Genomic DNA, 25,581 nt, shown 5'->3' on the forward strand with positions numbered 1-25,581 from the left:
AGTACAAAATCTCGCCAGCTGACCAGACCATCAACTGACACAGGTAGAACACTCACATGTATTCTGGGAGGCTGAGAAGGTGAAAACACAAAAGGAAGGGCTAATGACTACTGTCAGCCATATTACAAGAAGAATCAATATACAACACATCTTCCTCCTTTACAGAAAAGAAATGAAACAAACATAAAAACAATAAAGCTTAAAGTATGGGAGACAGCAACAATAATATTAAAGACAGAAAGAAGGTCTAAGACGACTAGAACTAATTTTAGATCATGAAGGCAAAAGAGCATTTTGGGGCAAAGAGTGTAAAAGTGAAGTGTGAGGTGAGACACAACACTCAAAACAACTAATAGGCATCACCACTACCTACTCCCCTTAGATTGACAAAACAAGAAAAGATAGTGCACTCTCTCCAATCCGTCTTTGACCAGCAAAAACAGGAAGAGACAGTCAACTCCCTCAAATCTGTTTCCGTCCATCAACATTTTATGCACTGAGTTGAAGATAGACAGTTCAACATACGCCTTCGTGCTTTACAAATACCACAGTCTTAGATAAAATTTAAGCATTCCATACATAGGTACTCTTCAAGATTACTAAGTGCAGTATCACAAGCGATGTAAAAAGATTCAAAATTATGACTTAAAGATTTCACTACAAAAGATGGATGCATAGTCCTAGATGTGACTAACTTAGACGCAATCTGGACCACTGTCTATCCTCAGTGTTAATCCTGGAACCTTTGCCCCACATTCAGGCTTTCCGACTTTGCCTCCGTTGTGGACTTATTGCCCAGAGTCTCACCTGGGACCTTTGTCCCTGTTGTGGACTTACTGTCCAGACTCCGACCTGGGACCTTTGTCCCCGTTGTGGACTTACTGTCCAGAGTCTCACCTGGGACCTCTGTCCCCGTTGTGGACTTTCCGTCCATCCCCATTTTGGACTTTCTGTCTATGCTCTCCATCTTGGTACTGAGACATTCCGCTTCTTGTTCTGGGACAACCTTGGCTCCTCTTAGCATGACCATTGTCCATATTTTATTATCCGGAACAGCCTTTGTCCAAACCTGTTTCTTTTACCTCAGTCCCCTCGCTTCTTCGGCTGAGTTATGGACTAATTTTTCCCTGCTCTTTGACTTTCTGAAGGTTCTGTACACAGTTAGTTATTAGACATTAGTCCGCAAGAACTCTGTGTTTTAGATCTTAAAATACATTCCTGTACAGAAATGTCCTTCTCACGAAAGTACAAAATAAGAATAGATTAATCTGTTCTTAATATCTCCGTTGTGATCCTAGTTTTGATAAAACAAACCAAACAAAAATACTTAATAATTCCACAAGATGGCACTGTTGAGAAGGAATTCAAACCAAAAACTGTCTTGGAATACACCCACGAGTGCACAAAACTGCCGTGTTTAATGATGTTGAGTGAAAGATTATTCGTACAGATTGGACTAAACACTAGCAGTGGATATGACAACACGGGAAAAACCTTCGGAATGTTTGAGACTAAATTGCAGCAGTCCAGCCACACGGGAACATTTCAACATATACATTTCATGAAGAAAGTCAGAAATATAAAACAAAATATGACTACGCTTGCTCCCTTAAACTTTCGACATGAGCCTTGGAACGCAGCATAATCTTGCCTTTGAAAGCTCAAAATTTGCATCTAGGAACATGCGCTGTCTCACGAAAATGAGTCCTGGTCTCATTTCACAGACACGAGGAATTCATTTCAAATATAACTCCCGGATAACCAGTCTAATACATTGAATTATGCTCCCGTAACTCCGTTGCCATGGAAGTAAAGGTAAATGGTGAACACAAAATGGGTGCTTTACCTCGTGCAATTACGTTTTACGTTGTGCGACAAAGCGTGATGATGTTCCCAGCTTTCTTCCACACACCGCAATGACGCTGGACAGAGAACATCGAGTCCCACAGTGGTTCTACAACATCATCATTAAAGGAAATGCCAGGGTGAAGAGCAGGTCAGTACGGAGACAGTCATTTAGTAATCAAAGGCAAATGGAAATTACACTGAGCACCCTACTCACGGTAGGAGAACTTGAATATTGTTTCTTCTTTTCCTTTCTCTGTTTGTCTGTAATTCACTCCCTAGTGGCAGTATGCGTGTCCGTTTTTCCACGTGATTCCTTCGTTTTTGGCAGTTTGTGTGACCGTTTTTCATGAAATTCTCTCATTTATGGCAGCAGGTCTGGCTTGAAGGTTAAAGTACTTGGCTTCAATCTGTGCCGTTCCTTAGCTCTAACATTCCATTTGTGAAATTACTGGCAGCAGAAAAGACCAATTTCTTAAAGTTAAAGATTTCTTTCCATTATTAAGGAGGGTTTCAGAGCATTGACAGATCTTTTTCCTTCTGAGTTTTATGTAGAGCTAGTTGAAATGTAGTTTTGTTCAACTTTTGGGTGCAAGTGGTTTCTTAACTTTTCTAGGCGCTTAAAATACTTGCGGTTGGTTTCTTTATTTTCCAGGACGAATCAAAGATTCCTGGTTGTTTTACAGCTAAGTTTCTCTATCCCTTACTTCTAACACAGTTGTTGCGCAGTGCTGCCAGGGATAAGTAATGGACTCACGGTTCTTTAGTTGCTTTAGTTTCCTTTGACTCTCCCTCATTCATGCAGTTTCATGCTTCTTTGATAATGTTACTGCCAGCAGATAGGTGGACCGCAGTGGGTTCTTTCCGGGAGGTGTAGCTCAAACTGTGTCTGATGGTTTCCTCTCTGGTCTGGTCAGCAGAAAACGTTGCCAAAATGTTGTAAATAAGATGGTGATAGATGACAGGATACTTCTAGTTGATTACATGTAGATTTATTGTAGGACACAGCTGAGTACAAAACCTCGACAGCTGACCAGACCTTAAAATCACACAGGTAGAACACTCACATGTATTCTGGGAGGCTGAGAAGGTGAAAACACAAAAGGGAGGGCTAATGACTACTGTCAGCCATATTACAAGAAGAATCAATATACAACACATCTTCCTCCTTTACAGAAAAGAAATGAAACAAACATAAAAACAATAAAGCTTAAAGTATGGGAGACAGCAACAATAATATTAAAGACAGATAGGCGGTCTAAGACGACTTGAACTAATTTTAGTTCATGAAGGCAAAAGAGCATTTTGGGGCAAAGAGTTTAAAAGTGAAGTGTGAGGTGAGACACAACAATCAAAACAACTAATAGGCATCACCACTACCTACTCCCCTTAGATTGACAAAACAAGAAAAGATAGTCCACTCTCTCCAATCCGCCTTTGACCAGGAAAAACAGGAAGAGACAGTCAACTCCCTCAAATCTGTTTCCTTCCATCAACACTTTACGGTCTGAGTTGAAGATAGACAGTTCAACATACGCCTTCGTGCTTTACAAATACCACAGTCTTAGATAAAATTTGAGCATTCCATACATAGGTACTCTTCAAGATTACTAAGTGGATTATCACAAGCGATGTAAAAAGATTCAAAATTATGACTTAAAGATTTCACTACAAAAGATGGATGCATAGTCCTAGATGTGACTAACTTAGACGCAATCTGGACCACTGTCCATCCTCTGTGTTAATCCTGGAACCTTTGTCCCACATTCAGGCTTTCCGACTTTGCCTCCGTTGTGGACGTACTGTCCAAACTCTGACCTGGGACCTTTGTCCCCGTTGTGGACTATCTGTCCAGACTCCGACCTAGGACCTTTGTCCCCGTTGTGGACTTACTGTCCAAAGCCTCACCTGGGATCTTTGTCCCAGTTGTGGACTTACTGTCCAGAGTCTCACCTGGGATCTCTGTCCCTGTTGTGGACTTTCCGTCCATCCCCATTTTGGACTTTCTGTCCATGCTCTCCATCTTGGTACTGAGACATTCCGCTTCTTGTTCCGGGACAACCTTGACTCCTCTTAGCATGACCATTGTCCATATTTTATTATCCGGAACAGCCTTTGTCCAAACCTGTTTCTTTTACCTCAGTCCCCTCGCTTCTTCGGCTGACTTATGGACAAATTTTTCCCTGCTCTTTGACTTTCTGAAGGTTCTGTACACAGTTAGTTATTAGACATTAGTCTGCAAGAACTCTGTGTTTTAGATCTTAAAATACATTCCTGTACTGAAATGTCCTTCTCACGAAACTACAAAATAAGAATAGCTTACTCTGTTCTTAATATATCCGTTGTGATCCTAGTTTTGATAAAACAAACCAAACAAAAATACTTAATAATTGCACAAGATAGCACTGTTGAGAAGGAATTCACACCAAAAACTGTCTTGGAATACACCCACATGTGCACAAAACTGCTGTGTTTAATGATGTTGAGTGAAAGATTATTCGTACAGATTCGACAAAACACTAGCAGTGGATATCACAACACGAGAAAAACCTTCGGAATGTGTGAGACTAAATTGCAGCAGTCCAGCCACACGGGAACATTTCAACATATACATTTCATGAAGAAAGTCAGAAATATAAAACAAAATATGACTACGCTTGCTCCCTTAAACTTTCGACATGAGCCTTGGAACGCAGCATAATCTTGCCTTTGAAAGCTCAAAATTTGCATCTAGGAACAGGCGCTGTCTCACGAAAATGAGTTCTGGTCTCATTTCACAGACACGAGGAATTGCTTTGAAACATAACTCCTGGATAACCAGTCTATTACATGGAATTATGCTCCCGTAACTCCGTTGCCATGGAAGTAAAGGTACACGGTGAACACAAAATGGGTGCTTTACGTCGCGCAATGCCGTTTTACGTTGTGCGAAAAAGCGCGATGATGCACCCAGCTTTCTTCCACACACCGCAATGACGCTGGACAGAGAACACTCCTCCACCGAGTCACACAGTGGTTCTACGTCATCATTAAAGGAAATGCCAGGGTGAAGACCAGGTCAGTACGGAGACAGTCATACAGTAATCACAGGCAAATAGAATTATACTGTGCACCCTACTCACGGTAGGAGAACTTGAATATTGTTTCCTCTTTTCCTTTCTCCGTTTGTCTGTAATTCACTCCCTAGTGGCAGTATGCGTGGTCGTTTTTCCACGTGATTGCTTCATTTTTGGCAGTTTGTGTGACCGTTTTTCATGAAATTCTCTCTTTTATGGCAGCAGGTCTGTCTTGAAGGTTAAAGTACTTGGCTTCAATCTGTGCCGTTCCTTAGCTCTAACATTCCATTTGTGAAATTACAGGCAGAAGAAAAGACCAATTTCTTAAAGTTTTCTTTCCATTCTTAAGGAGGGTTTCAGAGCATCGACAGATCTTTTTCCTTCTGAATTTTATGTAGAGCTGGTTGAAATGTAGTTTTGTTCCACTTTTGGTTGCGAGTGGTTTCTTAACTTTTCTAGGCGCTTAAAATACTTGCGGTTGGTTTCTTCATTTTCCAGGGCGAATCAAAGATTCCTGGGTGTTTGACAGCTTAGTTTCTCTATCCCTTACTTCTAACCACAGTTGTTGCGCAGTGCTGCCAGGGATAAGTAATGGACTCACGGTTCTTTAGTTGCTTTAGTTTCCTTTGACTCTCCCTCATTCATGCAGTTTCATGCTTCTTTGATAATGTTACTGGCAGCAGATAGGTGGACCGCAGTGGGTTTTTTTCAGCGAGGTGTAGCTCAAACTGTGTCTGATGGTTTCCTCTCTGGTCTGGTCAGCAGAAAACGTCGCCAAAATGTTGTAAATAAAATGGTGATAGATGACAGGATACTTCTAGTTGATTACATGTAGATTTATTGTAGGACACAGCTGAGTACAAAACCTCGGCAGCTGACCAGACCATCAACTCACACAGGTGGGGTGGGTGTTCCTGGGGAAGATGGCTTCGGCAGGTTTGGGGTGCTGAAGTGGGTGGGGGGGGGGGGGTGGTGGACGGGGTGTTTTGTTTTTGAATTGAGACCGATTGCTCTGCATCACAATTATGATCCTATGTTGTCACTTGTGTGCTTCTGTTACATGGACCGGCGCGGCCAGTGCCTCTTGAAATACACACTGTTACGATGTTTGTCTTCGACACTGTTTACGATGCTAACACGGGGTTATGGCTACTGTGAACTCTAGTAGACACAGAACACACTTGTGCCTTCTCACTTGGAATGTCAGGGGGTTCTCACAGCCAAAAAAGATTAGACAGATATTCTCTTACTTGACAAGGTGGGGGGTTGATATCGCATTGATACAGGAGACCCACATCGCTCCTAACTCAAAACTAACCCTAGGTGCTCGATGGGCCGAATCTTCTTACACATCACACTACTCGTCCTATTCCAGAGGAGTACTTACCCTAATACGGAAAGGTACGAATTTTGAGCATTTGGGGACGACTAGTGATCCCGAGGGTAGATTCACCATTGTAAACGGCATACTACGCGGCCAAAAGGTCGCAATACTAAATGTATATGGTCCTAACGTGGACGCACCAGAACTCTTTCGGGATCTGTGGGGCCGACTTCAAAATTTTCGGGATGCACACATCATTTGTGGGGGGGACTGGAATATAGCTTTGGATGATGATCTAGATAGGTCGCCAAACTCACACGAACCGCACAAACAAGCTAGGCTGCAGCTGCATCACTTAATGCGCGATCTGGCTCTCACGGACATCTGGAGACATAAGTTCCCAGTCACCGCTGGTGCAACACACATATCACCGGTACACAGCAGTTGGTCGCGCCTAGATTACTGGCTCGCCTCGGCTGACATCGCACTTTGGACCACGGATACACGGGTTTTACCCAGAACACTTTCCGACCACAACCCTGTCCTGCTTGCCATAACTATCCCGAACTATGCTCCACCCCCCTTCCAATGGAGATTCAACTCTCGAGCTTTGACTGACTCAAATTATGATCACACTATACACGCGGCCATCGTGGACTATTTCCAGCTGAATGAACCGTCATCGGATGACCCTTGCTTACTCTGGGAAGCTTTTAAGGCTACGATTCGGGGGGTTTGTATCAGCACTACGGTGGATATACTAAGAGATATACGACACCAGATCAATAAGCGAGAAAAGCGAATGAGGGAACTGGAAAAGGCTTTCGAAATCTCGCAAGACATCTCCTTATTGAGAGAACTACGTCAGTTGCACACAGAACATAGCGCTTATGTGGAGGATGAAATCAAATACTTAGACAAGCGCTACTCTGCCAGGGCTTTTGGGGAGGGCGGAAGACCGGGGGGAATTCTGGCTTCTAAAATCTGCGGGGGCAGAAAGCGCAATACTGTCCTACGAGTTCGGTCCGCTGACGGGGACTGTAAGACACAGGCCTCTGACATACTGTCATGTTTCGTTGACACATATAGCGCACTCTACACTTCCCGTGCTATAGCCTCCCCTGATGAAATATTCAGCTATCTAGAAGACGTGGCCATAGCCTGGCTGTCAAACTCTCAGAGGGAGCACCTGGCCGCCCCAGTTACAGTCGAGGAGGTCACGGACATAATTAAATCTTTACCCAATAACAAATCCCCCAGGCCAGATGGCTACACAAATAAGTTTTACAAATGCTACGTGGACATTCTGGCCCCACATCTGGTGGCGATGTTCGGCGCGGCATTCGATCAGGGAGAACTGCCACCCACTCTCAGGGAAGCTGTGATCATCACATTGTTAAAACCGCACAAAGACCCCGAACTCTGCGATTCCTACAGACCCCTGTCGCTCATAAACGCCGACTCTAAAATCCTTGCCAAAATCCTGGCTGTCAGACTCACCCCCCTAATGACTAACCTGGTGCTGCCTGACCAGTCAGGGTTTATTCCCACTCGCTCCACGACGCACAATACGAGGACACTATTCGCGTTATCCCACTACCTGCAGCCTTCCACGAAGGCCGTGGCTATCATGTTGGACGCCGCAAAGGCATTCGATTCAGTTGAATGGAGCTATCTCATCACCATATTGCACAGAATGGGCTTTCCTAAAAGGTTTGTGCAGTGGGTGAAATTACTTTACACCAACCCTGGTGCTAGAGTGCGAGTGAATGGCTACATATCCGACGGTTTCCCTATAGGGCGTGGTACGAGACAGGGCTGCCCCCTGTCCCCCCTTTTATTTGCCCTCGCCCTCGAACCACTTGCTTGTCGCATCAGACAGGGATACAAGTCCTCGGCACTGCGTTTTACTGATAGACCTCTACACATATCATTGTACGCAGATGACATGCTCTTGTATGTGCGAGATCCAGCTACTAATCTAAATCCACTACTAAGGGAATATGTGAAGTTCGAGGGTCACTCCGGGCTTTCCATTAACTGGACAAAATCCTACGTTATCCCATTGACTGATATGGCTGAACCTATCCACACGGACTACCCGCTGGTCTGGCAAACGGACCCTGTGCGCTATTTGGGGGTCATGTTTCATAGAGACCCGGAGGTGGTGTTTAGGGAGAACTACGGCACCGTCATTTCCAAGTTGGAAGACAAAATCCGGCGCTGGATACAACTCCCTCTGTCCCTGGCAGATCGCATTGCGATTGTTAAAATGAATGTCTTGCCCAAATTCCTGTACCTGTTTAATAACATCCCGATCCCCCACCCTGCCGAGGTATTCCGTCGTATTAAAACGCTCACACTACAGCTCATATGGGCGGGTAAACAGGCGCGTATAGAGCTTCAGACTTTAACACTACCTTATATCAAGGGGGGCTTTAGTGTCCCGGACTTTTTATTGTATTACCTTTGCGCGCAAGCTCAATTTGCCACTTACTGGTTTCACGAGGTCCCCTACCTCAAGCACACAGCAATAGAGAAAGATGATGCAGCGCCAGTACCCCTCACGTCCATACTCATGCACAAGCGCCCGCCTCTTCACTCCCAAGATATCAATCCGGTGGATGCCACCATTAAAGCATGGAACAAATTAGGTCAACTGACGCATAAAACACCATTGTATGCCCCTTCCCTGCCGTTGGCACATCACCAGGCTCTATCGGTCACAGGGGAATCGTTGGGCATGTCTATGCTACGACGAGTGGGCATATCCACGGTTGGCGATTTATTCCGTGAGGGGGACTTTATCGAAATAGATGACATGACGTATATACAGAATAAGACTCCACTTTTCATCTTTACATATTACAGGCTGAAAAGTGCATTAAGGGAACACTACCCCCCTTCCCAAAGGAACCAGACACTTTAGCTCCCCTACAACTCATGATTGCATCCCCTGACACCTCCCATATGGTGTCTCGGCTGTACTCCTCAACTCAGGCTGACTTACCTTACTCCACGGCCAAGGCCAAGAGGCGTTGGGACATGGTCCTTGACGACCCGCTCACTGAACAGGAATGGCAGCAGACATGCGCACTGACCCAGATCCTTACCCCCAATGGCAATCTCCGCATTATACGCTTCAAATTCCTACACCAAGCATACTATACCCCGGCTCGCATGCACAAATATGGTTTATCAGACGTCGACCAGTGTAAACGATGCGGGAGGGAGGGGGCGGACTTCTTACACCTGGCCTGGTCATGCGTAGCAGTCCAGAACTACTGGCACGAAGTCTTCACTACTCTGTCCGCCATGCTGGGCTCTGATGTGCTGTGTTCTATAAGAACGGGTCTTCTGGGAATAACGGCCCAATTTAAGGCCCTTAAACGTAAATTCTGTGTTATTGCACTGTTGCTGGCCAAGAGACAAGTAGCTCAATGCTGGAATTGCTCCAAGAAACCGACTGTGGCCAGATGGCTGGGGGACATGGCCAGTTGCAGGGATAGGCTCAGTACCTATGAGGAGGACCTGCCAGCGAAGTCCAGACCAAAAGACTTTTGGTGTTTTCTAACTGACTTTCTAGTTACAGGACAGGCTGATGAGGAGGATCAAAGGGTCCCCGAACTGTCACCAGGGTGATGTGTCTTTACTGATTGTTATTATTCTTGGGTGCACTGGTCCGGGTGCGTGCCGTTGTTTTGTGAACTGCACTAATCTTATTTTTCTTTCAGAGGTAATGGTCTCCAGTTTAATGTTGTACCTGGGTCTGCTAGTTGCGACCTAGGTTGCCTTACTGTACAAAAAACATAAATACCGTCACAAGACCCAACTGTATGTTTTACACTGCCGTCCCGACTGCTTGTATCTATGTACAATACGCTTTCGCAGTGCCTTTCGCTCTCGCAGCCGGCCCCAGGGTTGTAGGCTACAGGCTGTGTAATGTTATGAATTTGCCACAATAAAGGTCTTGGGAAAAAAAAAAAACTCACACAGGTAGAACACTCACATGTATTCTGGGAGGCTGAGAAGGTGAAAACACAAAAGGAAGGGCTAATGACTACTGTCAGCCATATTAAAAGAAGAATCATATTAAAAAAGAGAATCAATATACAACAGTATAATTAATTCACGGTGTTGGCAAACTGCTCTTCCTCTCGATGTGCGGTCTGGGCACTTCCCGAAGATGGGAGAGAGGGAAGGAGGGGGGACAGGAGAGAGTGGGGATCAGGGGTGAGGGGCAGGGGAGGGACAGCTTAGGGGGTCTGGGTAGTGGGCACAAAACAGGGTTAAAGAATTCAGAGAGATAATTGGTATAAAACTTAAACAGGATTCTAAAACACTAAGAACAATGACAGAAATGGGAGAAAACTACTTCTACCTAGGTTCGTATCTGGGTCTAAAGGAGGAAAGGGGTAAACACAAAGAAAAAGGACAATATAGTATCTTAAATGGGTAAGGTGACTATATGCTCAGTTAACACAGGTGGTTTAGGGGATAGGAATAAGCAAAATCGGACCATGGAAATGCTAAAATTTAACAACTCCGACATTATCGTACTTCAAGAAACACATGCCGTGGGAAAATAGGGGGTTAATTATGATAAAGGGCTATTCTTTAATGGTCTGTTCTACGCAAACTTCTAAAATTAGAGGGGTGGCTATCTTAGCTAAGAATCGAATAGGATCAGCTAGGCGGACTCTGGGAGATGCAGGAGGGAGATGCAGGAGGGAGGTGGCCTCTGGTGGAACTTGAATTTGGAATAACAATAGTAACGGTGTATGGCTCAAACCAGGACGAGCCCAAAATATGCAAAGATCTGGAAATGGAGTTGGTGGCCTGGCCAACACCTTTAATTATGTGCAGGAAACTTAATATACATTTAGGAGTAGGCGATGTGATGCCTAGCTGATATCAAGGGCGGAAGCCCAAAGTCTATCGAGCATTAACATCGTTGATTAAAAGCCATGGGTTAATAGATGTATGGGAATCCAAGTTTCCCACTGATCCAGTATTTACATACTATTCTTATCCGCATCAGAAATATGTTAGGCTCAACTACTTTTTTATCTCGAAGCAGACTTTAGGAGGGGTAGAGATAGAAAAACTGCTTAAATTAATGTATGGCCATAACCCCTTGACTCTAGGGTTAAGACTGCTGCAAATTCAAATGTGTCAGTCACAATGGACGTTTGACCGGAAATTGTTGATTGATCAAGGATACGTTTTCCGTTTTAGAACCTGGATAAAGGAATTTTTTAACATGAATAGGTATAGTGCCTCATGCAATACGGTTTGGGATGCGTTTAAGTCACGAGTAAGCGGGAGATGATCAGCTATGTATGTAATAAAAGACAACAACAAGAGAAGAAGATTAAGCAACTGTATGCTAAGCTTCAGGATTTGGAGAGAGAGCAGCTGGGTAAGATAGTGCAGGGGATGGAGGCAGCTACAACCCAGCTAGACATCACTATGGTTAAAGCTGAGATAGGGTCTTACTACTCTCAAAAGGCTGCAGCAGGTTATCAGACATAGAGGGCAGAGAGCTATGAATATGGGGAAACCGTCAGAGAAAATCACTCGCCTTAAAGACAAGACAAAAAACAATGAAGAGCAGAGGGCGCGCGACGCGGCGGACAAGATGGCCGCTCCCCCCTGAGCTCTGCGATTTCGGCGGCGCTTCACTTACGAAGGTCCCATTTCCTGGCAGTGAATTTTGCTGAAAACGGCTGATTATGGCGGCGGAAATTCTGCTCCCAGCATGGGTATGTTTCTCTTCACTCGTGCAGCCCTTTTTCTCCTGAAAATGCGAATATGCTGATTTTTTCATTACAGCCGCCATTTTGTTTTTTCATTTCACCAGTTTTTCACCAAACTCGACCTTGTATGCCTGACTTTGGTCCTTTGGTCTTGTTTTTCCTGTGATTTGCCTCCTTTGATGGATCCTTGAGGCTTTTCTGCGCCTATGATATGGCGGATTCTTGAATTTGCTTTTTTTTCACCTCAGTTTCACTTTTCAAGTGCGTCACTGATTTTCGAGTTTTATTTTTCCACTCAGTATTGTGCGCACTTTTCTCGATGTTGGTACCTGCCTTTTAAGCCTCATATTCCTCATCTCGCATCATTCTACTTCAACGCTGGGACTTTTTGAGGCATTTCTTCTACTTTATATTTTGCGCATTGCCTCCTTTCTTGTTTCCCATTGTTTCTCTCACCATCTATCAAGATGGAGCATCCTAAGGTATATAACTCTACTTCCAATACGCGCAAGGACTCTGCTGCCCCTGGTAAGCGCCTTAATAAGGATCCTCCTTCACCAACTAAATCCCCACTTCCTGTCACTCTTGAGGATATCATGGAGGAATTAAGCTTGATACGCCCCTTTATGGCTGACACCACTACCACTATTCAGAGACTGGATGATAAATGGTCTAATCTGGACAAGAGGGCAACGGTCGTTGAAGAACAGATCAGTGATGTTCAAGATGTTGCTGCCAAGGTTGTTAGCCTTACTAAGGAAGTCGAATTTCTTAAGAAAACCTCTGAGGTTTTGTAAAATCAAAATAGGCGCAATAACCTACGCATTTATGGTGTTCCGGAAAATTCAGAGGGGTCTGACACTATCCAATTTTTGAAAACACAACTGCTGCCTGTCACTGGACTGCCAAAACACCTTGATGTGAACATTCAGAGGGCACATCGTCTTGGTCCTAAATCGTCTTCCAACAGGGGTATCATTGCGTATTTTCTCCTTAACTCTGTCCTCATGACTATCCTTCATTCTGCTAAGCAACATAAGCAGCTACTTTGGTCTGGTCACAATCTTTTTTTCACTCAGGATGTCTCCAAGCTGACCACTGCTCGACGCAGGGAATTTTTGGATTTGAGACCCACGTTTCGTTCCATGAATGCAAGATATTGCCTCATACATCGTGCTTTTTCAAGGTTACTTATAAAGAAAGAACTTTTAGCTTCGACGACCCAGCGGACATTCGGAAATCATCGATACCCATAAAGAAGATTCCATGGAACACAGCAGCTCTTAATGTTTAATGTCTTTTCTTGCTGATGTATGACTTGTGGTCTTTTTGTTCCTCAATATAATGTGATTTCGTCCTCCCATCTTGTTTTTCAGGTCTGTTCTCCAAATGTTTTGGTTTTGTTTGCGTCCCTCACTGTATTGTGCTGTTTTTCGTCTTATTCGTTCCAGTTTGCTGCCCTTCCCTTCAGATATGTTTGCTAAGTTTTCCTTCATTTGTCTATTTTTCGTCAGGTTTGGTTTCCCTCTCTGATTGTATTATTTCCTAACTAAGTGTTCTTGAGACCACGCCTCTGGCGTCTTATTTTATTGTGCGGTCGTCTTTTCCTGTTGCTCCCGCTCTCACTCTATTGCTCTTCATGTTATCTATTTTGTGTGGCTGAAGCCCTTGTGGTTTCCCGCCATCCTTCTTTTCTCTTTTTTTCACAGGAGAGCCATGTTCTCCCACTCTTACTTCAATTCTCCTCTACTGTCTCTTCTCTCTCTCTTTCCTTTTCTTTAAGGCATCTTTTTTGTGCTCATTCTTCTTTGTTTCCATTCTCTATTGTTTTCTTTTCTCCTCACATTGCACTATGGGTTTTTGTGTCCTTCCTGGTATTATGTTTTTCATTCTTATCTCTCTTTTTTATTTTTTAAATGAATGGTCTTCGAGTCATTTCTTGGAATGTGAAAGGCCTTCGTAACCCGATTAAAAAACAACAGGTTTCATCACATTTAGCCAGACTGAAATGCCAAGTTGCTCTTTTGTAAGAAACCCACCTATCAAAAAGTTCTTTCCTCTTTACGCAAGCAGTGGGTGGGCGATGATTTTTGCTCACTGTCTGTTGATAATAAGAATGGTGTTCTCATTTTGTTCCATAAATCGTTGGCTGTTCAGTTAAAGAATGAGATTTCTGATTCAAATGGTAGATGGTTGTATTTGGATGTCAAAGTTAATGATGCTGATTTATCATTTTGCAATGTTTATGGTCCAAATGGTATTGATCCTGTTTTTTGGAATGATTTTTCTAAGTTTCTCTCCTCACACACCAATGCTGAGTTAATTGTTGGAGGTGATTGTAACCAGTTGATGGATGCCTTTTTGGACCGCAAATCCCATACCAGGCATATCCCAAATAAAATGCAAAAGTCCTTTTATCGTGCAATTTCCGTTAGAGGTTTAATTGATTCCTGGAGGCTCTCCCACCCCGACACCTTGGAATTTTCCTTTTTCTCCCCTGTTCATGCTTCACATTCTTGCATAGACAACATCTTTCTCACTCAACACATGTTTCAGTTCATGACAAATGTTGAAATTGGCTCCATTCTGATTTCCGATCATGCCCCTGTCATCCTAGATATTGATTTACCTTCCCCTCTTCCTAGCTCACGCCGTTGGCGCTTCAATAACTCTCTTCTTTTGGACCCTCAGTTTGTTGAACAATTCACCCTTTTTATGGATGATTGTTTTCATACTAATCTAGATTCCACCTCTCAATTCAACTTCGTTTGGGATGCTTTTAAGGCCTCGGCCAGGGGTTTCATTATTGATTTTGTCTCGCGCAAAAAGAAACTGGCCTTATCTAAATCATCCCTTATCCTCAAACAAATCAAAGACCTTGAACACATTTTCTGTACGTCTAATTCCCCTGAGGCTCTTTCTTCTCTTATTAAAGCCAAACTCCAATTCAATAAATTTTCGTGTGACTCTGCCTGTAATCAGCCTTTAAAATTTAATTCCAAAATGTATGGCGGTCGCAATAAAACGGGCAGGTTGCTTGCCAATTACCTTAAAATTAAGAAACAAAAATCTAAAATAGCTGTTATCTCAGATACTGCTGGGATTCGTCATTGTACTGACGACAAGATCCTTGATTGCTTTGTTCAATATTAGTCTACTTTATATACATCTGAATCTACTCCGACCCCTTCCTAAATTGATTCCTTTTTTCACAACATACCCAAATCCTCTTCCTCTACTCTCGACCTCTCTTCTCTGGATGCTCCCATTTCCGAGAAAGAGATATTACAAGCAATTACTCTCCTACCCAAAGACAAGTCTTCTGGTGCTGATGGTTTTACAGTTCGTTTTTATTTTCAGTTTAAGTCTTGTTTGATACCTCACCTCTCCTCTTTGATCTCTTCTTTTCTTACTGCTGGCGAATCTAAAGGCTCCTTTACCCAGGCTATGTTATGTTTACTTCCCAAAAAAGATAAAGATCCTTCCCTTTGTAAGAATTATCGACCCATCTCCCTAATCAATACCGATTGTAAAATCTATGCCAAAATGTTAGCTTCGTCTATCTACTTTTGTCCCAGATCTCATTAATGTTTACCAGTCAGGATTTGTCAAGGGTAGATCAATCACAGATAACTCTAGAGCTCTCCTTAATATTATTCGGGGTTAATTGGGACTTTATGTTTGGGGCCCTTCGTTGGCATGGGCTTAGCCCTCATGTCATTAAATGTATACTATTATTATATTCCTCCCCTTCCACGTCCATTTGGGTCAATGGTTCTAAGTCGTCTTATTTCCCTTTACACAGGGGTACTCGACAAAGATGCCCCTTGTCTCCCCTTCTTTTCATTTTATAATTAGAACCCCTCCTTGAGAAGATTCGTCTTTCTACCTCTTATACTGGCTTTGTTTATAAATCATTAGACATCAAATTCACAGCCTATGCTGATGATATTTTACTTAATATGTCCAATCCTGCTAATTCTCTACCAGCCCTTTTTTCTTTACTCGCGGAATATTCCTCTGTCTCCTGTCTCCGGTTATAAGTTAAATATAGATAAATCTGAAGTATTACCCCTAAATAAGTTCTGTCTTCCTCATATGTTTCAAGGCTCCGGCTTTGCATGGAGCTCTACTAGTATTAAATGTTTAGGTATTTTATATTCCTCGACCATTAACACCATCGATGCTAGTGTTATTTTCCTCCTGTGCTGGAATTTGAGATGCCCCATTGTTCATGACGAGCTCAGCTCGTCATGAGTGTATGGAGGTGTACATCATGACGAGCTGAGCTCGTCATGAGCGTCCAAGGAGTTAAAGATTCTATCAAGATTAATCTTAAACATATTCTCTCCAAGCTTGATACTCTTATAGACAGATGGTCCCCTTTATTCTTATTGTGGTGGGGTCGGCTGGCAACTGTTAAAATGATACCTTTTTATGTTACCTATTTCTCTTCCGGCTTATTTTTTTACTCAGATCCATCGTGTTCTCACTCGTTTCCTTTGGAATAACCACAAACCCAGGTTATCCCTTTCCCGTCTTCAACAGCCAAAACATCTAGGTGGTGTAAATTTTCCCAACATTGTTCGTTTTCATTCTTCCTTCACTTTAAAACAAATCTGGCCTTTTCTCTCAGATTTGCCTCCCCTTTTTCCTACTGCCTGGAATGCTTTAGAGCAAGCCCAATTATCACCTTTCCCTTTTTCAGTTGCTATTCATTTGTCTCAACCCCCTAAATGTTTCATTTCCCCATCTTCAAGCTTTCTAGGGCACTCTCTCTTTCGTTGTTTCGCTCTACATTGTCTCAGGGACACTTACACTCCCTTACCCCGTTATGGTATAATTCTTCCCTAAAGATTAACAAGGCCCTCTTCTGGAAGGAATGGATTGACAAGGGCATTCTGTATCTGGATGATCTCTGTGTCGATGGTTCTGTACAGGATTTACCCACTCTTTGTACCACATTGCATATTTCTAACACTCATTCTTCTCAATTTTCTGACCTTACCACAGCTTTAACTACACTCTCCTCATTTCATACCACCCTATCTGATGTTGTCCCTACTGACTCCACTCCTTTAGTTTTCACTTCCCCACTCAAAGCTGCTGCCATTTATAAGACCCTCTCCGACCTGGTCCTGATCGCCGCAAATCCAAATCTTAACTTGCATGGGAAAAGGATCTTGCACAAGATTTTTCCCTTCCTATTTGGGAGTCTATCTGGTCTAAAATCAACACTGTTTCTCGTTCCGCTAGCACCACTCAGACCCTTTTTTTCTATTACAATAGACTTTTTTTTACTCCACATGACCTTTTTAAGTTTAAGGTCTTAGATTCTAGTCATTGTTGGTCTTGCTCTCACCCTGATGGCACCTTGTTTCATATGTTTTTTCAATGTCCCTTGGTAGCTTCTCCTTGGCAACATATATGGTGCAAGCTGAACGAAATTCTTAACTCAAATCATACCTTTGACATTGTTCATATTTTTTTAGGTGGTTCCTCTCCTATTTGGAGTGTTTCACGCAATGTTCGCAATTTTATAGATTTGTTTATAGCTATTTCTTTGCAGATTATCACATCTAACTGGAAAGACACTTCAAAGATCTCTTCTACTGCCTGGTGGAATTTATTATGTCATCCCCACAGACTTGATCGTGCATATGCTACAAATACCTCTCTTTTAATCAAAAGAGATCTGTTATGGTTACCCTTAACTGATTTTTTTTCCAGACACTTACCCTAATATTCCTTTTCTCCCTCTTCTACTTTTCCTCCCTTCCTTCTATCCTCCTACTTTCTATCCCCTTTTTCTTCTCGCCTTTCTTTCACTCCTTTTTTTTCTTTTCTTTCCTTTTCCCCTTTTCTCTCTCCTGTTTCATCTCCACAAAATCTAAAAAAATGCCTTTTCCCTTAGTATATTGCTTATATTCCCCTTTTGTTTTTTTTGCTCCTTTTATATTTCACTTTCTTATTATATAATGTCATTTCTCTTTATCGATTGTGATTTTGTAATGATGTTTTACTTGGCCTATCTTGCTCAATAAAGCTTTCTAAACTCAAAAAAAAAAACAATGAAGAGCCAGACATCTTTAATGACCAGAGAGGGGACCTCATGTACAGATCCGGGGGATATAGTTCATGTGTTCCATAACTTTTATCAAAATCTTTATATGGAGGAGAAACAAGGCCCCCATGGAGATGTCTTTGTACGGGCTAGTAAAGAATACAGGACGCTGAGGGGGATGTAAGCAAGACGTTGGAGACTGAATTCATACTGGAGGAGATACAAATTGTGATACAACAGTTGGCCTTGGGCAAGAGAGCTGGCCCTGATAAAATTCCATTAGAATTTTATAAAATCTTACAAGTAGAGCTAGCTCCCTTGCTCTGGGACGTAGTTTTGGGGGTACAATATTCAGGACTCTTGGAAGGGTACTAATATCGTCATCTTACCCAAGAATGATAAACCACCTCATACAGGCCCATCTCTTTAATTAATGCAGATGCAAAAATCTATTCTAAAATCTTAGCGAACCGTCTCCAGAGGGTCATAGCCAGCCTTGTCTCACCTTGGCAGCATGGATTTTTTACCCGGTCGAGACACAACTAACCATGTAAGACGAGCTGTGGCCCTTTTTAATATCACTGGAGAGACTAATGCATATTTGGCTATGATCCTCTTAGATGCGGAAAAAGCATTCAATCGCGTGTCATGGAAATATTTGTGGGGTGTTTTGACAGCTAATTAAAGCAATGTATAGGTCTCCCTATGCAAAATTACAGGTGATGGGCAGAGAATCAGACATGATAAGGGTGTCACTGGAAACAAGGCAGGGATGTCCTTGTTCCCCAATCCTATTTGCCCTATATATTGATCCACTTATCCAAGTGATAACTGAGAACCAAGCAATTGTACCAGTGACGACCCGGGGGTTCAGTACCAAAGTACTAGCTTACGCGGATGACATTGCGGTATTAACACCTAACCCTGAGGGAGCAATGAGGGAAATTGAAGCTATTGCTACCAGATTTGGGTAGGAATCAGGGTATCTATTGAATAAATCTAAGACTCAAATAATTTGCACCAAAAATGTCATCTTACCGGATAGTCGACGAGTAAATACAGCCACATATCTTGGGGTTAGGATTACTCCGGATATTGGTCAGATCACCCAAATTAATCTAAACACCGTGATTAGGAACATAGCCACAGACCTTAGGCGGATGAGTTCACTTTACTTAACCATCATCGGAAGAGTCAATGTTTTGAAAATGGTAATATCGGTTCAGGGCTCTCCCGGTTGAAATTGAAGGGTCTATAATCAAAGGCTTAGACTCTTTATTCAGTAGGTCCATTTGGCAATATGGTAAGGTTAGGAGATCGTTAAATTTGCTCACTCTGCCACAAACACTGGGAGAGTGGGCTGCTCCTAAGCTAACTTTTTATTATTGGACAGCTTTGCTGCAACATATGAACATACTTTTCTTCGAAAACACTGGCAGAACTAGTGGGGTACAGGCAGAGGGTCTCCCAACAATTTATGAGCTGGTGCTTGGGGAAAGAGCAAAAGCACTGCTATTACATGAATTGGAACCCAGCTATTATAAGAAGGTTCGATTTAAGATTATTATGAATGCATGAAAAGTCTGGGGTAGGATACAAAAACATATGAACATTGAGAATTTAACAAAGTATACACCCATCTGGAGATCATCCTTACTTCCCCCGTGTTTTATGGTGTTATAGCCAAACAATGGGAGCAACGTGGCTTACGGCCAGTGGGAGATATTCAGCCAAACGGCCAATTATATCTATTCAATGACTTAGAAAGAGAATTTGGAATTCTGGATAGGCACTATTTTAAATACCTACAAATAAAGGGGGTTTTTGGTAAAAGGAGATAGGCAATCCCTGGTTCTAAGATTGTTTGGTTTGAGATTATGGGGAGAACTGTCTGTAAAATTAAACATCCCCACATCTTAACAAAAATTGCAATTCATGTTTAGGAAACGAAGGTACGAAAGCTAGTTTCAGTGGTTTTTCAACTAAGCACTGTGTATTAAGAATCCTGTGGTTATGGATGGAAGAAGGTGTTAAGTGTGTTTTCTACATAGGTTATCGGAAAGTTAATTGAGGAGGGGAGAAGGCGGGTAGTAGAGGCTTGTTTAGATTGCAGAGTCAGGAGTACTTAATTACATCTTTAGAGGGAAAATGCTGGGCAGGATCACCTGCGTAACCTTGAAAGTTTCCTAAAGCATGAATTGCAATTTTTGTTAAGATGTGGGGATGTTTTAATTTGCACAACCTAATGTCACCGTTCTTTTATTTGTAGCAAACCCCTGACGAAGGGCCACAAATGGCTTGAAATGCATTGGGTATTAAATCTTGCAAAAGCTGAGGATGTTTTAATGAATTCTAGCGTGCCCAGAAAAAAGGCCTGGATTGTCATATCGGGCGCATGAGAAGCTGTAAAGAAAACATTGCATCCTACGTGTGTCATGTTAAAGAACAATGAATAAATGAATACAAATACTTTTGAGCAGTTTCAGTGACTTTAAAAGTGATTAATGGACAACTTTTTCTCGTGAAAATTTCGATAAAGGCTGTGCGCTTGGAAAGGAGTGTAATTACGCTTCCCCTTCAGTTGCACTATTTAATTTTAACATGTACTTTCTTCCTTAGTAGTCACGCGGGTACTTACGTTGAGTATCGTGAAATTAATTTCTCTTTTATCTGTAATGATTATGATATGCGCTTTTCACTGGGCATTATACTTACTGTGCATGCCTGTTATTTTATTTGTTCTTACAAGCGCACAGTGTAACTCTTGTATTTCAGAGTTGTTTTTTTGCTTTTGGGTGAGTGTATCCCTTTATATATTTTTTTTTATTAGGCCTTCGTTCTGAATGGGTGAGTGTATCCCTGTACTTACTGTTTATGGGTGAGTGCATCCTGTATTTTTTACTTTTGGCTGAGTGTATCCCACCTTTTTTGTTTTTACTTGACGGGTGAGTGACCCCGTTATGTTGCTTGATGTGTGAGTCTATCCCAGTACTTTGCCTGTGGGTGAGTGTATCCCATTTAATGTTTTGCTTGACGGGTGAGTGAACGTTTCTTTCAGATGCATTCTATGTACCATTCTGTAGTTTACTTTCATTTATTGCTTATCACGTGCGTACATTTTTTTCCAATGTTTTGTGTCCTGCCATGCATGCCGTGCTGGTCCACTGTGTGTTATTCGGCGGATTTGATTCACTCATCATAGGGGTGCCGGAGACGTCTGGCGTTCACGTTTTGTACGTGTTTGTTTACTTCCTGAGACTTCTTGTCCTTTCAGGGTTCTGTTATGTTTCTTGTTTGCATTGTGACCCTGCGTGCTTGTGTTTTTGAATGGCAGGATTTGCATTGTGTGCGTTTTGCCTTTCAGCATATTTGCCTGAGACTCTTATGTCCCTTCAGGTGTTGTGGTATGGGAGCTTGCATTCTTTTTATTTCTCATCGTTGTTACTCAATATGTATGTGTTGGCCTGCGAAATGGTCTCTTTCTTGACATACGCATTACTTTTGTTGTTCTCACCTTGTGAGAAAAGGGGATGGTGTGCGTTTACGTGTGCCACTATTTCTTATACTTGTGTTGGATCATTGCCATACCTGTTGTTATTTCGTGTCTTCCTTTGTAACGCCATTGTTTATTGGGTGCCTTGTTCTTTTGTAAAGGAAGAGGATATGTTGTGATGTTATTTCACATCTTCTTGCTTTCTTTACCCCTTTCCTGTTGTTCAGCCTGGTTATGAATGGAATGTTATGACTTCATAGGATGTCGGGTGCATGATCTTGGTCAGTTGGTGTCAGCAGGCTGAGCAGCTAAGAGGCTGCTCCTGGTGGGGCAAACATTCTGGCCTAGTTATCATCTTGGCTGTACTTAAAGCTTTTGTAACTGGAATTTGAATAAAGTTACAATTTGGAACCTACCACCTGGCTTCCTGTAAAGATTCTTACTTCAACACAAGTACATAAAGCAGTATGGAGTTTCAGTCAAGCCAGCCCCACCAGTGTCCCTGTCATTTGACGGCCCCTAACACCGTGTGTGTTCAACCTAAACTTGCTCCATGGATTTGACCACAGGTATGGTCTGTCTGTTAGGGTATGTCTGGACTAAGTTTCATACTACCACTTCCTTTTGTATCCGTATGGATGTTTCTACAGTGTAAAGGAATTGTGGGTGCACAGTTGTGAGTTATGGACTAACTCAGTGAAACTAGTTCACAGGTGCCACACAGGACCGGTGTGGTTCTGCAAAGATTGGCGTTGTGTTGGCACATAGAAACTACAAGTATGCTCATTGAATGCTGTAGAAGTAATGTGCCTGGGGATCTATTTACTTCTATGAAATACTACAGACCCTGTTCAACTCTACAACCAAATGGATTTACACGTCTGGTGTTTGTGCAGTTCAAATTCTACTTTTATGAGCTTCAGGCGTGAGTATTGCTTTGGTCTGCTTTTTATGACCAGCGGTGGTGGTTCCTGTCAACAGTGCTCGTGCTGGGCACGTCTGCTTAATTGTACGTGAGACACTGCATTCCTAGATGCTACATGCTGTGCTACTGGATATTGGAGTAAATGCCCACATGCCTATTTTGTGTTCATCAAGGTGAGACTTACGCTGATTTTCACATATTGCACGTGATATGCAGGGGGCAGGTGGATCTTGCGCATATATTTATGTAAATGGTGACACAAACCAGTTCATGCGCATTTTTCAAGTATTTGGAGGTTATTGCTGGGTTATAGCGTCCGTGGTGGCAATGTCACTTGAACTGCAACTGAGGATTTAAAATGGAACGCGCGAGCTCGCCTACCTTCACCATGGCGGTCGCACGTTGTTTCTTCAGGTGACGTCCTCTCTCGTCCTACTTCAGTTGTGACGTCTGGTGAAGTATTAGCAGCATGGTATGTCTTTCGCGTTTTGGTGCTTGCACGCACCGTGAGCCACTCTGCAGCGACGTCCAAAGTGTGCAGCCACCTTGTGGTTGGCTTTGGCACTCAATTCACCTAAGGTGTTTTTCCATCTCTCTGCCAACCACTCTGTTTCGGTTTGTCCCAATAAAGTTTCAACAAGGCCCGACAGAGACCAGGGACAATGCAGTGCTTGTTTCAGTACAGCAAGTTGAGGAATTGTCTTCTAGGGATTCCTTTTGGTGTATTGTTGTGCTTTACTCTTTTCGAGGTAATCTTCATATTGGAAGATTAGATTCCTTGTCTCAAAGTGTGTCGCTGGATGCCAGTAGTTTCTCCCTGTCACATGTTTTTGTTTAGGATTGCTTCGGGTGCATGTCATCAACCATACTTATGAACACAGACTTGTTATGATAATGACTAGTTGTTGGAAGCATGGTGTATATCCACGAGCTCTCCTCCATGGATGTGCTACATTTTTCAGACTGTATTTATGGGGGCATATTGCTGTGGTGCCGGAAAGATTCATGCCTGCTTTTTTGGCGTCATATTGCAAGGAATATTCAATTCAACTGTATTAGATCTATAAAATGTGATGTTGTTTGTGTACTTACACTCAACATATTGAGGATTTATATGTGAAAACTAAGTAACATGGTACAGTTTTGTCATTAGGTGTTATAGTCACTATGTCTGTCATGTTTTGCTCCATGTGTATGATTTCTTTTATGCATGTTCTTTCTTTAGTTCCCTTATGCAAGGGTGTGTGTTTCTTGGCACAACTCGGGTGAGAGATCGCTCACTGGCGTGGGGCCCAGGTCACTAGTGTTCTACAATAGATGGAATTGTATTTGTAATTTCTAAAGTTTCATATTTCGCGATGCCACAGTTTTACGCTGTTTAATTGGTTGGTTTTTTATATTAAACAATGGTCCTTTAGCTTAAACAAATTGGATTAGAATAGGCACAGACTAAAAATAAAGACTGTGTATTTTTTCAATGTCCAGCCGGACAAGGAAGCTTTTTATTTTGAGGAATTAGAGAATTGGTTGGGACATCCTAGATTCCTGGTGGGTGGACATCAAAGGTTATCCCTTACATGAGTGTGGTTCTGGGCTTGGTGGGTGGTTTACCACCTCTATGTGTGTGGTTACGTTGTGGTTTTGTGTGGTGATCATTGTGTGTAAGTCGTCTTGTGCTGCACGTTTGATCTGCACTTTTGGTCTGATGTGTGTGTAAGTCGCCGTGCTCATCACATGTATCAGTTTTTTTGGGTAAGTCGCCCTGCACATCTCATGCTGTCCTGTGTAAGTGTTATTACAAAAACCAAGGGTCCTTAATATAGTAAAATAAGATAAAGCACAAAGGGGCATATTTATGAAGGCATTGCGCCACCGATGCGTCACTTTTTGTGATGCATTGTGGGGGTTTTTTGCGCAAAATTTACAAGGTGACGCATCTATGGATATGCATCACGTTAACAGAGATGCGGCGAAATCAAACTGCGCAGGATTTGGCTGTTTCGCCTAAGTGTAGGCGTTCCTACTTAAAAAGTCACGCATTTCCGTCGCAAGCATATTTACGTCATTCCGTCACGTTGACGCATCTACAAAATGCGTCACGGAAATCTGAAAAAAACTCTTGCAAGCCTACGCCTCAGAAACCCACGCGCAGGAATTAACGCAAGTCCTTCAGAACGACCCAAAAAGTGTTGCAGAGTTTTTTTGAATAGTAGGAAGAAATATGGACCTATTAATTTTGCAGTTGGGAGTTGCACCAAGAAGATAACAACCACCTCCACAACAAGTTCCACAACCTCATCTTCCAGCATTACTACAAAGGCAGCGCAGGAGAAAGGAGCGCATTTACAGTCCAAGGACCACACTGATCGGATTACAGAATGAACAAATCATAAAAATGTACCACCTCAAAAAAGTCTCAATTTTGACCCTGTTGCTGCAGATCACACCACAGTTGCAGTCTCCAAATGAAAGAGGTAAAGACATCCCACCACTGACAAAGCTACTGGCGGTTTTGCACATGTTGGCATCAGGATCATTTCAAACAACAGCAGCACAATTGGCAGGGGTCTCACAGGCATCTTTCTCTGCCTTCCTCCCTTCAGTCTTGGATGCCATTATTCAACTAACACCACACTACATCCATTTCCAAAGCACCCACCAGCAGCAGATGGACATTAAACAGGGCTTCTATGCCATTGCTGGCTTTCCACATGTGCTTGGTGTCAGGAATTAGTCAGATTCTATTACAGGACCGGAGGCTTCAGATTATGCTTCTCTTTCATTACTGTAATTTTTACAGCAGCCAATAAACATACAGTTTAGAAAAAATAAACTACAAAGGCCATAATGCTTAGCCTTAGCCACGCCTCCATGAGCCCTATAAGAGTCCTGGTAACATTCCCAGCGTCCGCTTTCTTTGCTGCTCACACAGCAAGATAAGTGCCATGCTCCTTATTCTACAGATTTTCTTCTATGACTATTAGGTGCCGTTAGTGCAGCGCTTAAAGCGTATTTATGCATCTGTGCGCGCTGTGGGCGTTATCTGGTTGTCTGTTTGACAGTATTGGTATGTGCTTTTAGGCTTGAATTGGAAGTCGCGGGCGCATCCCGCGTT

Source organism: Lissotriton vulgaris, chromosome 1_2 (genome assembly GCF_964263255.1).
Source record: "Lissotriton vulgaris chromosome 1_2, aLisVul1.2, whole genome shotgun sequence".
NCBI lineage: Eukaryota > Metazoa > Chordata > Amphibia > Caudata > Salamandridae > Lissotriton > Lissotriton vulgaris.